The sequence below is a fragment of the Carya illinoinensis genome, chromosome 11 (assembly GCF_018687715.1).
Source record: "Carya illinoinensis cultivar Pawnee chromosome 11, C.illinoinensisPawnee_v1, whole genome shotgun sequence".
Lineage (NCBI taxonomy): Eukaryota > Viridiplantae > Streptophyta > Magnoliopsida > Fagales > Juglandaceae > Carya > Carya illinoinensis.
Window position 1 is genome coordinate 15,129,981 of NC_056762.1, and position 13,090 is coordinate 15,143,070.

At 38.6% G+C, this 13,090-nt stretch overlaps 1 long non-coding RNA gene and 1 other non-coding gene across 2 annotated transcripts; one reads left to right on the forward strand and one right to left on the reverse strand.

The window, feature by feature from the left end:
- Positions 1 to 2,483: 2,483 nt before the first annotated feature.
- On the forward strand, positions 2,484 to 2,590 carry LOC122283545. Its single transcript, XR_006230945.1, has one exon. It is a non-coding gene; the product is annotated as a small nucleolar RNA R71 (small nucleolar RNA).
- Positions 2,591 to 4,008: 1,418 nt separating this feature from the next.
- On the reverse strand, positions 4,009 to 9,582 carry LOC122281008. The gene is made up of 2 exons (XR_006230118.1): positions 6,341 to 9,582; positions 4,009 to 4,641 (listed from the first exon to the last, which is right to left on the reverse strand). It is a non-coding gene; the product is annotated as an uncharacterized LOC122281008 (long non-coding RNA).
- Between the last annotated feature and the right edge of the window lie 3,508 nt (positions 9,583 to 13,090).

A 13,090-nucleotide genomic window follows, 5' to 3' on the forward strand; every position in this document is an offset into this window, starting at 1 on the left:
AGTAGGGATCAGTTCATTTTGCTCATTTTTCACAATGGTAAGCCCAGATTTTCTTGGAATTACATGAATGGGGTTTACCCACTTGCTGTCCTCAATAGAGTAGATAATTCCTACATCAAGTAGTTTCAAAACTTCTATTTTTACTACCTCCTTCATGGTAGGATTTAGTCTCATTTGCATCTCTTTAGAGACTTTTGCATTTTCTTCTAAATAAATCCTATGAGTTCACACAAGAGGATTTACACCTTTAATATCTACAATTGTCCATCCAATAGCAATTTTGTGTTGCCTTAAGACTTCCATTAGTTTACATTCTTGGTTATGAGTAAGCTGGGCTGAAATCACTACTGGGAATGTGATGTTTGGGCCTAGGAATGCATACTTCAGGTTAGTCGGCAATGGTTTCAGCTCTAGTGTTGGGATTTTATCTGCTGAGGGCTTCAAACTTGCTATCAATGGTGGGAGCTACTCAATTTTAGGTCTCCATTTAGCTTCAAATTTATTTTCTGCATAAAAAACAGGAGAAGCATCAATGGGGATGTCATCAATGATGAGGTCACAAATATTTTCTAATTCAAACAGCAGGTCAGTGGGCCGGTATGCCAAATAAGTCTCTTCCTCAATGATGCTTTCCAGCAAATTGACCTCTTGTACATCTTCCCAATCATGAGGTTGCCTAGAAATGTTAAAAATATTCAGTTCGAGGGTCATGTTCCCAAAACTCAGCTTTAAAACACCACTCCTACAGTTTATCAATGCATTTGAAGTAGCAAAACAAGGTTTCCCAAGAATCACAAGTACTTGAAAAGAATATTTTGGTATCAAGTGAACATCCAACACAACAAAATCTACAGGGTAAAAAAATTTATCCACTTGAACTAAGACATCCTCAACAACCCCCCTTGGCATTTTAATTGATCTGCCAGCTAGTTGTAAAATTGTTGGAGTTGGTTTTAATTCCCCTAAACCAAGCTACTCATATACATTATACGGCAGCAAATTCACACTTGAACCAAGATCTAACAAAGCTTGACCAATTTTTGAACTTCCTATAACACAAGCAATTGTAGGTGAACCGGGGTCTTTATATTTTGGTGGGGTATTATTCTGAATTATGGCACTAACCTGCTCAGTAAGAAAGGCTTTCTTTTGCACATTTAATTTTCTTTTAATAGTACACAAATCTTTTAGAAACTTAGCATAGGTAGGAATTTGTTGAATAGCATCCAATAATGGAATGTTAATCCTAACTTGCTTGAATATTTCTAAAATTTCATATTGGTGTTCATCTTTGTGCAAGGGAGCCAATCTTTGAGGAAAAGGACCGGGTACAAGACATGTAATCTTTAAGTTTCAGTTTTAGTTTGTTCAACCTCACTCTTTTCAACCTCAATTTGTAAAGGTTTAGAGACCTTACCAGCCTTGTTTGAACCTTGAGCTGGAATGTTCACCACCCTACCATTTCTCAAAGTAGTGACTGCCTTCACTTGCCTTAAATTTGGACTCTCAACTGCTTCTTGAAGTGGCTGACTTTGTGGATTGGGTTGACGTTGTACAGGAAATTTTCTTTTCTCTTGGGAACTCAAGGTGGTAGTCATCTTTGTAAGTGTGCTCCGGATGTCATTTACCGCTTGAGAATTTTGTAAGTAGCTTTTTGGTTCTAGGTTTCAGACCCTTGTGAGGAGGCTAATATTGTTCTTCATCTTCTTTTGGGACTATATTTTGAAATGGACATGGAGCATTTGGGTTCAAATATGTTAGGCTAACTTTTCAACTTGAGCTACAGGTTGTTGGTTGTTGCTTGACCTTGCATAAACTGCTGCAAGGTGTTTGGCAGCTGCTGCACCATCTCCTCAAGTCCCTTCTTTTGCATTGGAGGTGCTTGAATTGTGAGTTGAGAGGACCCCAGAGCTAAGGTTGCTGGAGCTACATGTTGGTCACCCCTCCAACTGAAATTTGGGTGGCTCCTCTATCCGGGATTGTAAGAATTAGAGTAAGGACCAGAATATGGTTTATGTATCATATTTACAGCATTAGATTGGTCCAACAATACTTCTTTGAAAGCAAGGATCATGGGACATTCATTAGTTGAATGCCCATGATCCTCACATATGCCACACTTCTCAGAAATTTTAGGGATAGCATGCACTTCATTTACTTTTTCAATTCCATGGCTTCCATTTTTCTATACAAGAAGGTTAATTTAGCACACAAATCATCATATTCCTTTAAAATATAGTATATTTTCCATGACCAGACTCAACTTGTTTAGACCTATCATGCACATAAGTTGTGTCCCAAGATTGAGCATTTTCAGCAAGGTAATCAAAATATTCGAATGCCTCCTCAAGCTCTTTGTCAAAAAATTCTCCATTACACATGGTTTGTACAAATTGGCGCATTTTAGGTGTCAAACTTACATTAAAAAAAAAAAAAAAAAAAAAAAAAAAAAAAAAAAAAAACTTACCACTCTCCAATTTTCATAACCATGATGAGGAAAAGCATTTAAAAGATCTTTGAACCTTTCTCAACTTTGATAAAAAGTTTCAGGATCTTTTTGGGTAAAGTTCATGATTTGTCTTTTAAGTGTATTTGTCTTATGTATTGGAAAGAATTTCTTCAAAAATTAAGTTTGCATTTCTTGCCATGTGCTAATGGTTCTAAGTCTTAATGAATTCAATCATGTTTTAGCTTTATTTTTCAAGGAAAATGGAAACAACTTTAGTCTAATAACCTCCTCAGTGCAGGTCCGATCCATGAATGTAGAACAAACCTCTTCAAACTCTTTGATATGCATATATGGGTTCTTAAATTCCATGACATGAAAATGTGGAATCAATGAAACCATTACAGGTTTGAAATTAAAATTGTTTGCATTCAAAGGTTGAATTATGCATGAGGGTGTGCTACTTAGGTTGTAAATAATCTCTAAGTGTTCTGTTATGATTCACCATTTCCCGATCATGATTCTCATTTTCAGCCATAGTGCTATAAGTGTCAGAAGATGATTCAAGAAAAAGAGATGCAGAGTTAAAAGATGATAGTGATTCTGTCCTAAACAACCAAGAAGTTTGGTCCCTAGTCCAACCAATCATACAAACAAAAGCAAAAAAAAAAAAAAAAAAAAAGCAAAATGTAAGAAAAACAGAAAAAATAAAATAAAATGTCACTCAAGCTGTGAAGAGGTTCACAGCACTACAAACGTCCTCTTAGCAATAAGAGAATGTTCTGATAAACACCAGTTGTCCCCAGCAACGGCCCCAAAAACTTGATGGCTTTCTAAATCTATCTTCCAAGTATAGAAGCTATCAAAGTAATACATGGATGAGTTCCAATGTCATTTCCACAGGGACAACAATGTTCATGAAGAGAAAGTATATAATGCATTGTGTTTGTGTGAGGAGCATGTTTGTGAAAGGAGCTACTTACACAACTAAGAAAAGAAACAAAAAAAGTGTATTTATGTACTGATATGGAGTGTATTAATGAAGAATGGTTTGGATCTTTTCTCTATTTTTTAACAGAATAATTTTCTGAATGCTTGAAAGATTAAAAGAAATGAGTAAAGAAATAAATACTAGAGAAATGAGTGCAAGAAAATTAAAGATTGCAGAAAAATAAACACCTAAGAGACAATATATCGAACACCTGGGCTATGGGACTGTCTCATCCTATCTCAAACTTTGATTTACTTCTCAAGCTCTATAACTCAATTGTCAATCCATTCCAAGTATTAACAATCGGAAAATAAAATAATTAAAACCAGATTTTTGCCAAATCTAAGTGTCTATAGAGTGCAAACAAATTCACTATGAAGTACTAACCATGAGAAACCTTGAAAAGATTACCAAACTTCTATTGTGCCTTACATCAACAGCAGAACAAGAACAAGAGTTTCAGGAATTTCTATTCTCATATATCTATTTGCAGCTCAATAGAATGGAAATCATAAAATTAAATTACTTCAATCAGCAGTTTGAACAAAGGAAATCAACAACCCATAGCTCAAGTTGAAAAGTTAGCCTAACATATTTGAATCCAAATGCTCCATCTCCATTTCAGAATATAATCCCAAAAAAAGATGAAGAACAATATTAGCCTCCTCACAAGGGTCTGGAACCCAGAACCAAAAAACCAAGAAAGATGAAAAGTGAAGCCAAAAAAAATAACATCCCCTGAGTCCCAAAACTCCTGGAGAAAAAAATATTCTAAGCATAAAAATGAGAATGAAATTCAAATTCCCTAGCAACGTCAGAACCCAGCCAAAAAAAAAAAAAGTGAACAAATGAAAATCCCCTTTTGTCCATGCATGATCTGCTCTCCGTTGAGGTCCAACGTCCTTGCCCATTTGTTTCGGCTCCCGCTTGATTGGTTGGCTTCCTTCCTCGTGATTGGTTGGCTTCATTTAGAGTCATGCTCGTACATGCGTGTTGAGGCCGAACGTAAATGGCTGCTTTCGCAGCTCCCGTGCACTCCTTCAGTGTCTGATTATGTTGCCCAACCCAAGAATCCTGCTGCACAGGTTCGTGCCCTGCCTCAGCACCCATAGACCATCTCTCCATCTCTTACTGCAATTCCATTCCAAGTGCGTGGTCCTTCCTGTCGGCCAGCCCAATTGACAGCCTTAATTCTAAAATTACCCTACACAATTAGAGTTAAGTTTTCAGCACATAAGGGTAAAATGGGAAGCTTGACTTTGGTGTGTCTTAACAATGTGAGTGTGCCAACTGCATTACAAACTTTTTAAGTGCAAAATATCATGATTTAACAATTGACTCTAGTTTATATTCTACTACATAGTTAAGTGCTTAATTTATTTTTTGGTTAAACAATTTAGTCAGTTTAGCAACTTAATTATGTAGTTTTGACCCTTTATTAGTTACTTCATACGCAAGCAATCTAAATGCATTAATTATCTTTTGCATGGAAGATAAACCGCGTCTTCTAGCATTATCTCTTTTTTGGATGAAGTAAGACTCCTAAGCCTCTACCTCATCTTGAATATGAAGAAATATAGTACTACTCATATGAAACCTCGTTCAAAATAGATTCAAGGGATATACTGGTGCTTCTACAAAATAGTCACGAAATAGTCGTTCGTGCCCTTGAATATGATCACGCCGAATATACTTACAACGTTGGCAATTGCCACAATAACTCCACGTTGATCCGTCATCATCATTAAAAACAACCCCCAACTCATCTTCAAAGGATAAGTTAAGCAGCAATTTGCAAAAGAACAAATGAGACATTTAAAAAGCGAGTGCAAGATGAGGCCCAAAAAAAATTTCTCTTAATATGAAATGAGACTTAGGTTGTTGAAGATGTGAATGAAACCAAAAGTCCTCTTATTTATACACAATTTTACCATTAGATATGGGACAAAAAATATTATTGTTGGCGAAAGGACAAAAAATATTGTCATTGCAATGCGGAGAATATGTGTTACTGTCGGAGAAATGACAAAAAATATTACCGTTATATAAAAGGCAAAAAATGTTTACATGAGACAAAAACCAAAAAACTATTACCGTTACATCTCGAACAAAACTATAATCTTAATTTTTATTTATTCGTTACAAATATCATCGTGTTGGAAAATGCACATATTTTCAAAAAACTTATTATTTTTAATACCATAATAATTTCAAAACTATTATTGTTTCCAGGAAAAAATATCGAATAAGCGTTTACAAAATTAGGTAGAAGGCGATAGTTGAAAACATTAGGAAAAAGATAAAAGAGTTAGTAGTTAAATTTGTAAATGAAAGTGAGAGAAAAAAATAATAAAGAAATAATAGAAAAATATTATTTTAATAGAATAGAGAAATGATATAGAATGAGATGTGGGAGGTTTTTGAAAGATGAGTAAAATTTAAGAGAAAATTTTAAGAAGTGTGTTTTTTAGCCAAATTTTAGGAAAATATATAGGAAATCCAATGTGAATACTCTTATAAGTTATATATTTTACTAGACCTACGCAAAAACAATTAATTTTATTAACTTGCCTTAAGGCTTAAAGAGATATTCAAGGCCTTTTCCTCATACGAATTGTTATTAAATTAATTGATTAATTAGACTTTGTAACTCCACTTCATCAATTCGTAACTTCCTCTACCTTACCTCTCCAACTTCTTTCTTTTTCCTCAATTATCCACAATGCAATCTCACCATCCCATCCCATTATATTGTGAAAGAAGAAACCACAATTTTTGACGGCCAACTTGCAACAGAACAAAGTATCTAAAGCTTTGACGCCAAATCAAAAATTGCATTTACATCTATAGAAAGGGAAACATTCCAAGAATATACCTCAAAAAGGCAGCAATACAAAGCAAACCTGATGTAAAGGGACCATGGCACGACTAGTTCTGTTCACCCAACCCGAAAACCCTTCCGACTTGAGCCAATATAGAGGCATCATGTTTGGCCGCTTGGCCGATTAGCCAATTTCCCGACCTGAAAAATTCTTTTGGAAGAAATGGATATTCCGACTTGACCTTTTTTTTTTTTTTTTGGTGCATGTATTATATAATCTAGAAAAATTTTATTACCATTCCATACAAAAAATCTGAAAGGGTTTGTTCCAATGCTTTTTTGTGATTTTGTGCAGGAGATTGTGATTGTGCACTAATTTACAGAATCTGTTTATTTATGAATTTCAATGTAATTGGAATTTACATTGTAACAAATGTCCTATGGTTCGTCGCATTTTCAGCCATTTGAGTTTAGTTGATTGCATGTTTGAAGTACTCTTGACGCTGAGCATGTACCCTAGCCAGAACAAATTTTAATGAATAATTATCCAATATTGTTTTTATTTCTTCAAAATCCATCCCTTGCATTTCTTACAAACTCATTTTCATTGGTATTTCCAAATTTACAGTGGAGAATATTAGCATTCAAAATTATTAATCTTCGATTAAATGAAATACATTAAATAAGTGGGGAATTGATTAGAAGATCCCAAGCATGATCCAAAATGCTTAGTCATATGAGACCTCTTTTTTTTTTTTTTTTTTTAATTCTTATAAGGCCATGTCCCTATTTGTTGATAAGGTTTTCAACTTGCAAAAAAAGAAGTGCTGGTGACTAGAGGATCAATGCCCAAGACCCCCTGAGATTCACTTTTGTGACATAGTTTAATGCATTCTCCCAATTCAAAGTGAGAACTTGATCCAAATCTTTTAACAAAGTAAGATAACCTCCCTTGAATTATAGGGATAAATCTACCCACACGAAAATTTATCCTTTAAGGATCTTAGGCACCCATACTAGTGGCATCGACAAAAGCACTAGCAAGCCAAATTATGCCTATTTTAGCTCAAAATATATCAGCATCGAATTAGCCATGCAATATGCATCTTGGCTTTTAATAACATTAGTTGAGATCGTGGCCCCAACACCATGGATATGCTGTGGGGACTATAATGAAATCACCTGTCAAGATGAGAAGAAGGGAGGCTGCCCCAGACCATACAAACAAATGGAAATTTTTAGAGATGCCCTTGAATACTACTCATTAAATTCAATTCATACCAGAGGCTCAAAGTACACTTGGGCCAACAATAGAAGAGGCAGAAGCTTTACTAAAGAAAGATTGGATCGAGCTCTAGCTAACCCAACTTGGAAGGAAATGCTTAATGATAGTTGTTGCTCTGTGGAACCTACAGTAAGATCAGACTATTCACCACTTGTCTTATTTATAAGGAATCGAGAAACTCATGGCTACCTAAAGGAAAATGCTTCAGGTTTGAAGCTGCTTGGATATTAAAGGATGACTGTGTTCAAACCATTAAGGAGGCTTGGGAAAAGGCTGCAGGTGGGCAGGATTATACTACTATGATGAAAAGAAGACTCCTTAATTGCAGGTCTACACTAAAAACATGGGATGCCAAAGCAAACAAAAGGATCTCTGCTAATATCAAGCATAAACTAGGAAAGCTGAGCGAGCTGCAAGAAAATGGTAGAGGAGATCATGTAGAATCTGCTTCAAAACTGCAAAATGAAATTGACCAAACTCTAGCTAAGGAGGATCTAAAATAGAAACAAAGGGCAAAACAACACTGGTTACAAGTGGGGGACAAAAACACAAAATATTTTCATATGCAGGCCACTCACAGAAGGAAAATCAACAGCATCTCTCAAATCCTGGATAGTAGGAACACGCTAGTGACTGAGAAGCAACAGATTGGGGCTACCTTCTCCCAATTTTTCTCTGATCTGTTCTCAACCTCCCACCCCTCTGGTATTGAAGAATGTCTAATGCACATGGCCCATAGAGTTACACCGCTGATGAATGAGAGTCTGCTGCAGGAGTTCACTGAGGAAGAGGTCAAGAAGGCTGTGTTCCAAATGAAAGGCTTAGGCTCTCCAAGACCTGATGGGTTCCCAGCCTTGTTTTATCAAACTAATTGGGAGTTTCTTGGCAAGGAGGTCTGTAGCTTTGTACTCAAGATTCTAAACAAGGGAGGATTCTTGGAGGCGGTCAATGATACCTCCATTACCTTAATCCCAAAGGTTAAGGAGCCAAAGAAAGTTTCTAATTTCAGGCCTATAAGCCTTTGTAATGTAATTTATAAAATTGTTGCCAAAGTAATGTCAAATAGGCTTAAGGTTGTTTTACCTAACATTATTTCTTTGAATCAAAGTGCTTTTGTTCCAGGTAGGGCCATCACAGATAATATTTTGGTAGCTTATGAGACCCTTCACATGATGACAACTAGAATGACAGGAAAAGCTGGCTTCATGGCCTTCAAGCTTGATATGAGCAAGGCATACGATCGGTTAGAGTGGCCCTTTCTTTCCTCAGTGATGGACAAAATGAGATTTGATAGGAGATGGATTTCTATAGTGATGAGCTGCATATCCTCAGTTTCATACTCAATTCCCCTCAATGGTGAACCACAAGCTCCCTTCAAGCCTCCCAAGGCTTAAGGCAAGGGGATCCTCTATCCCCTTACCTCTTTATCCTTTGTGCTGAGGCTTTAACAAGCATTCTCAACAAGGCTAAGATGGATGGCAGCCTTACTAGTGTCCCGATGGGAAGAGGTCCTTTAAAAGTCAATCACCTTTTCTTTGCTGATAATAGCATGATCTTCTGTAAATCCAACTCTCTTGAATGGAGTAGACTAATGAGGGTTCTAAACTTATATGAGACTGCCTCAAGCCAGGTGCTAAACAAAGAGAAGTCTTCCATATTTTTTAGCAAGAATACACCACCAGAGAACAAGAGGACAATTTTGCATATTGATGGAGTGTCAGCAACAGGCTCTTTTAAGAAGTACCTTGGTCTCCCTGCCATGGTTGGGAGAGCCAAAATTGCAACATTCCATGGTCTAATTGATAGAGTGTGGTCTCGAATCACAAACTGGAAGACAAATAGTCTATCTGCAGCTGGAAAGGAAGTCTTGCTCAAGTCAGTCCTACAGGCCATTCCTACCTATGCCATGGGAATTTTTCTACTACCTCAGTCCATCACCAACAGATTGGACCAGTTACTAAGGAAATTTTGGTGGGGTTTCAACGAGTATCACTGTGATGACCCGTTTTTACGTGTATTTTCACTGAAGGAGTATTTTTAATTTAATTATTATAGTAGTTCTTTTATTTTAAATTATTGTATTTTAAATTGGTTTTTATTTTATTTGATGTGGTGTTTAATTTATTTTAGTCGTTTTATGGTTTTAAAATCGTTTTCGGCAGATCAGTTTTTGGATTCCGGAGTGAGGATTGGACCTCATTTCTTTTCTTTTCTCTTTTTTATTTTTCCCTTTTTTCCTTTTTCCTTTTTCCTTTTCTTCTTTTCTTTTTCTTTCTTTTTCTTTTCTTCTTCTTCTTTTACCTTCTTCTCCTCCCGCTCGCCCGATTCTCTCTCTTCCCTCTCCCTTTCGCCGTTTAGACTCAGCCACCCAGACCGCCGCCGTCCGGCAAGCGTGGCCAACACCACCCCCACCAAAAGATTCCCCTCCGGCCGGTGATCACTCCCACCAAAATTCTCCCCCATCCGGCCGGCCGATCACCCCCTACGCCCCATCTAAGCCGCACGACTTGTTGCCGTTTTCGGCGTCATCGCTCCACCTCCGGCCACCATCTCTTCATAGCTTCTTCCCCTACCTCTTGCCGACCTAACCCACCTAATTTCGGCCCCGATCCATTGCCGGAGCAGCTCCCACGAGCTCAACTCCGTTCAGCCCCTTTTTGGCCTTCCACCACCACCCACGGCCAAAGCTCACTTCCTTTAGCTTCATAAACATCTCAAGGCCATTCCCTATCAATTTTGTGTCTTGGTTTGTCCCGTTTGAAAGTGGGTAATTTATTACCCACGGTCACAGTGTAAAATACACTGTTTCATTGCTTTTCCTCCGCCGTTTGCAACGCCACGAGCTTTCAAAAAATACCTTATAGCGCTGTAAATATTTTCCAAACTCTACTTTTAGATTTAGATATATTTTTCTCTTACAATAATTATTTGATTGGTTGGTTGATTCCAGACTGAGTCCGAGGAGTTCGGGGGTCGGATGGATTGAGGACGGAGTGCTTGTTATGTTGATTTGTATTTGGTTGGTTGTTTTGTGCCTTGAGGCATGCATTACATGAAGCATACATGTGCATTTTATTTAAATTGAGAAAATCCCGTTTTAATCGTGTAAATGGATTTTCGGGTGCGTGTGTATCACGACCCCAAGCTGGGATGGGTTATTATCTCGGTGGAGCTCCTCTGGCCACTCGGGAGTGGATAATACTGAGTGACATCCTCTGGGTTGTAGCAGGGCGACAACCGGATCGCACAATACGGTAACGCTGTCCTGTCGACTCCGTGGTCCCTAGAGTGGCGGGGACTAGAGGATGGCCTGGCCAGAGACGCGCTGGGTGCGAGTACTGGGCATCACTCGTTTAGGTGTCACACACGTAGACGTTACCTGCGGTGTGGCACAGAGCCAGAGTGTGCGGATGATCCCTAGGGGAGATCATGGTGCATGCATAATTGGATCGGTTTTTATAGTTTTGGTTACGGGCCATTTTCTGGGAAAATGGCGAGGTTTGGTTTGAGGCTATGTGATCCATTTTCTGGAAAAATGGTGGTTTTGATTTAGGTGGTTATCTGGGATAATGGCGAGGAATGGTTTTAATGGTAATGTTTTTTTTTTTTGGGCCAAATGGGTTTTTGGCGTGCGTAGATAAATATGGTTTTACGGGTCATGTGCATTGGCTTTTCTTTCATGCATGTTATTTGAGTTAATATGTTTTTATCTAGTAGTGTTTGGATTTTACTTACCTGCGGTACCATTTTTGGTACCGTAGATTTTGGTGCAGAGTTCGAGGAGGAGGAGGAGGCTGAGCCTGAGGATGCGGCTCTGCCGGAGTTCTGAGTTGGAGTTATGCTTTGTTTTTGGCTTGAAACTATATTTGTAGTTTGTAATATTTTATTATGTATGTTTTGATCAGCTTTGTATTAAGCTAAGAAAAAAATTCTGGTACTTAGTTATATGACTTTCGTTATCCGCTGCGTGTTTCTTCGTGCACATTTGTTGCTTTTTCACACACTTGGCACTCGTCAATAGGGTGGTGACCCATGATGTCACCACCCGGACGTCTCGATTTCTCCGTGTCCATGCGTGGGGATTTGGGGGCATCACAGGTGGTATCAGAGCGGTTTGGCTCTGGGTAAAACCACATGTCCCGTAGGTAGTACCAGAATGCTTTTAAAAGTTGTGTTTTAAAATTTATTTTAAGTAAAGTTGCTATTTGATTTGTTTTATTTGTTTTGAATTTATTTGAGCTTGTTTGCTTGTTTTTATTTATTTAGTTATGTTATTGCATGATGGTTTCTTTTTGTTTCTTGTTATGTGGTTTGGTTTTGGTTTTCAGTTTTATGTTGTTGGTTTTTTGTTTTCTTAAAGGGGGTCAAAGGTTGTGTTGTGGCAGGAAAATGGTGAGGCCAAGAAAATCTACTCAAGAGCCTCGGGATGATACACCGAGAGATGATTCCATAACCCAAGCAATAAGGCAGATGATTGAGTTCATGCAACAGAATTTTAGGCCACAACAAGGAGGGCCTTGGCTACTACCAGGAGCGCCTAGTGGAGGGGTGCAAGCTGGATGCACCTATGAGCGCTTTATGGCGCATAGAACTCCACCTTTCACTGGAGAAGAGGATCCACTTCAAGCTGGAAAGTGGGTCAGAGATTTGGAAAGAACTTTTGAGGTGTGTGGTTGCACTGAGGTGCAACAAGTATTCTATGCCAGCTATCTGTTGCAAGGCACCGCTTCTGAGTGGTGGGATACAAAGAGAGTAATGCTGGAGTCAGAATTGGGATCTTTTGCCGCTGTGACCTGGCAGCGCTTCAAAAAAGGATTTAATGATCGGTTCTTTCCCGCTTCCGTGAGGCGGCAAAAAGCAAGAGAGTTCTCAAGCTTGGTCCAAGGGAGCATGACCGTGGAACAGTACGCCCGGAGATTTATAAAACTTGGGCATTTTGCTCCCCACCTCATCACCTCGAAGGAGATGCAGGCCGAGCGTTTCCAAGAGGGTCTGCATTCTGATATACACAGAATGGTGGTTGGCCACAGGATTTCCACTTTTTAGGATTTAGTGGACGTGGCCACTCTTGTAGAGCGAGAAAATAATCTGAGTATGGGCTCCCCTCCAGGACATAAGAGGCGGAGTTTTTCTGGTGAAGGAAGTAGTTCGGGTTCACCTCAGAAATTTTTTTAGCGGACCGAAACTCGACCGCAAGCGGCCTCGGGTGTTCGTATGGGAGGACAAGTGCCAATTTGCGGAGTTTGTAATAGAGCCCATATGGGTGAGTGCCCTTCTGGTGGGGCTCGATGCTATAATTGTGGCCAGCAGGATCACTTTGCTCGTGAGTGTCCTAGGCCAGTTCAAGGAAGCCGTGGAGGTAGACGTGGTGGAAGAACAAATCCAAGGCAAACAGTGCAAGCCCGATTTTATGCTGTCACACCCGGAGATGTTGATGATGAGGCGCCAGCAACCCATGATGCTGGAGCAATTATAGGTATGGATCTAATTTAATTTAATGTTGGATTTGATTTTTGGTGTGATTTGGTTTCTTCTTTGTTTTTTTGG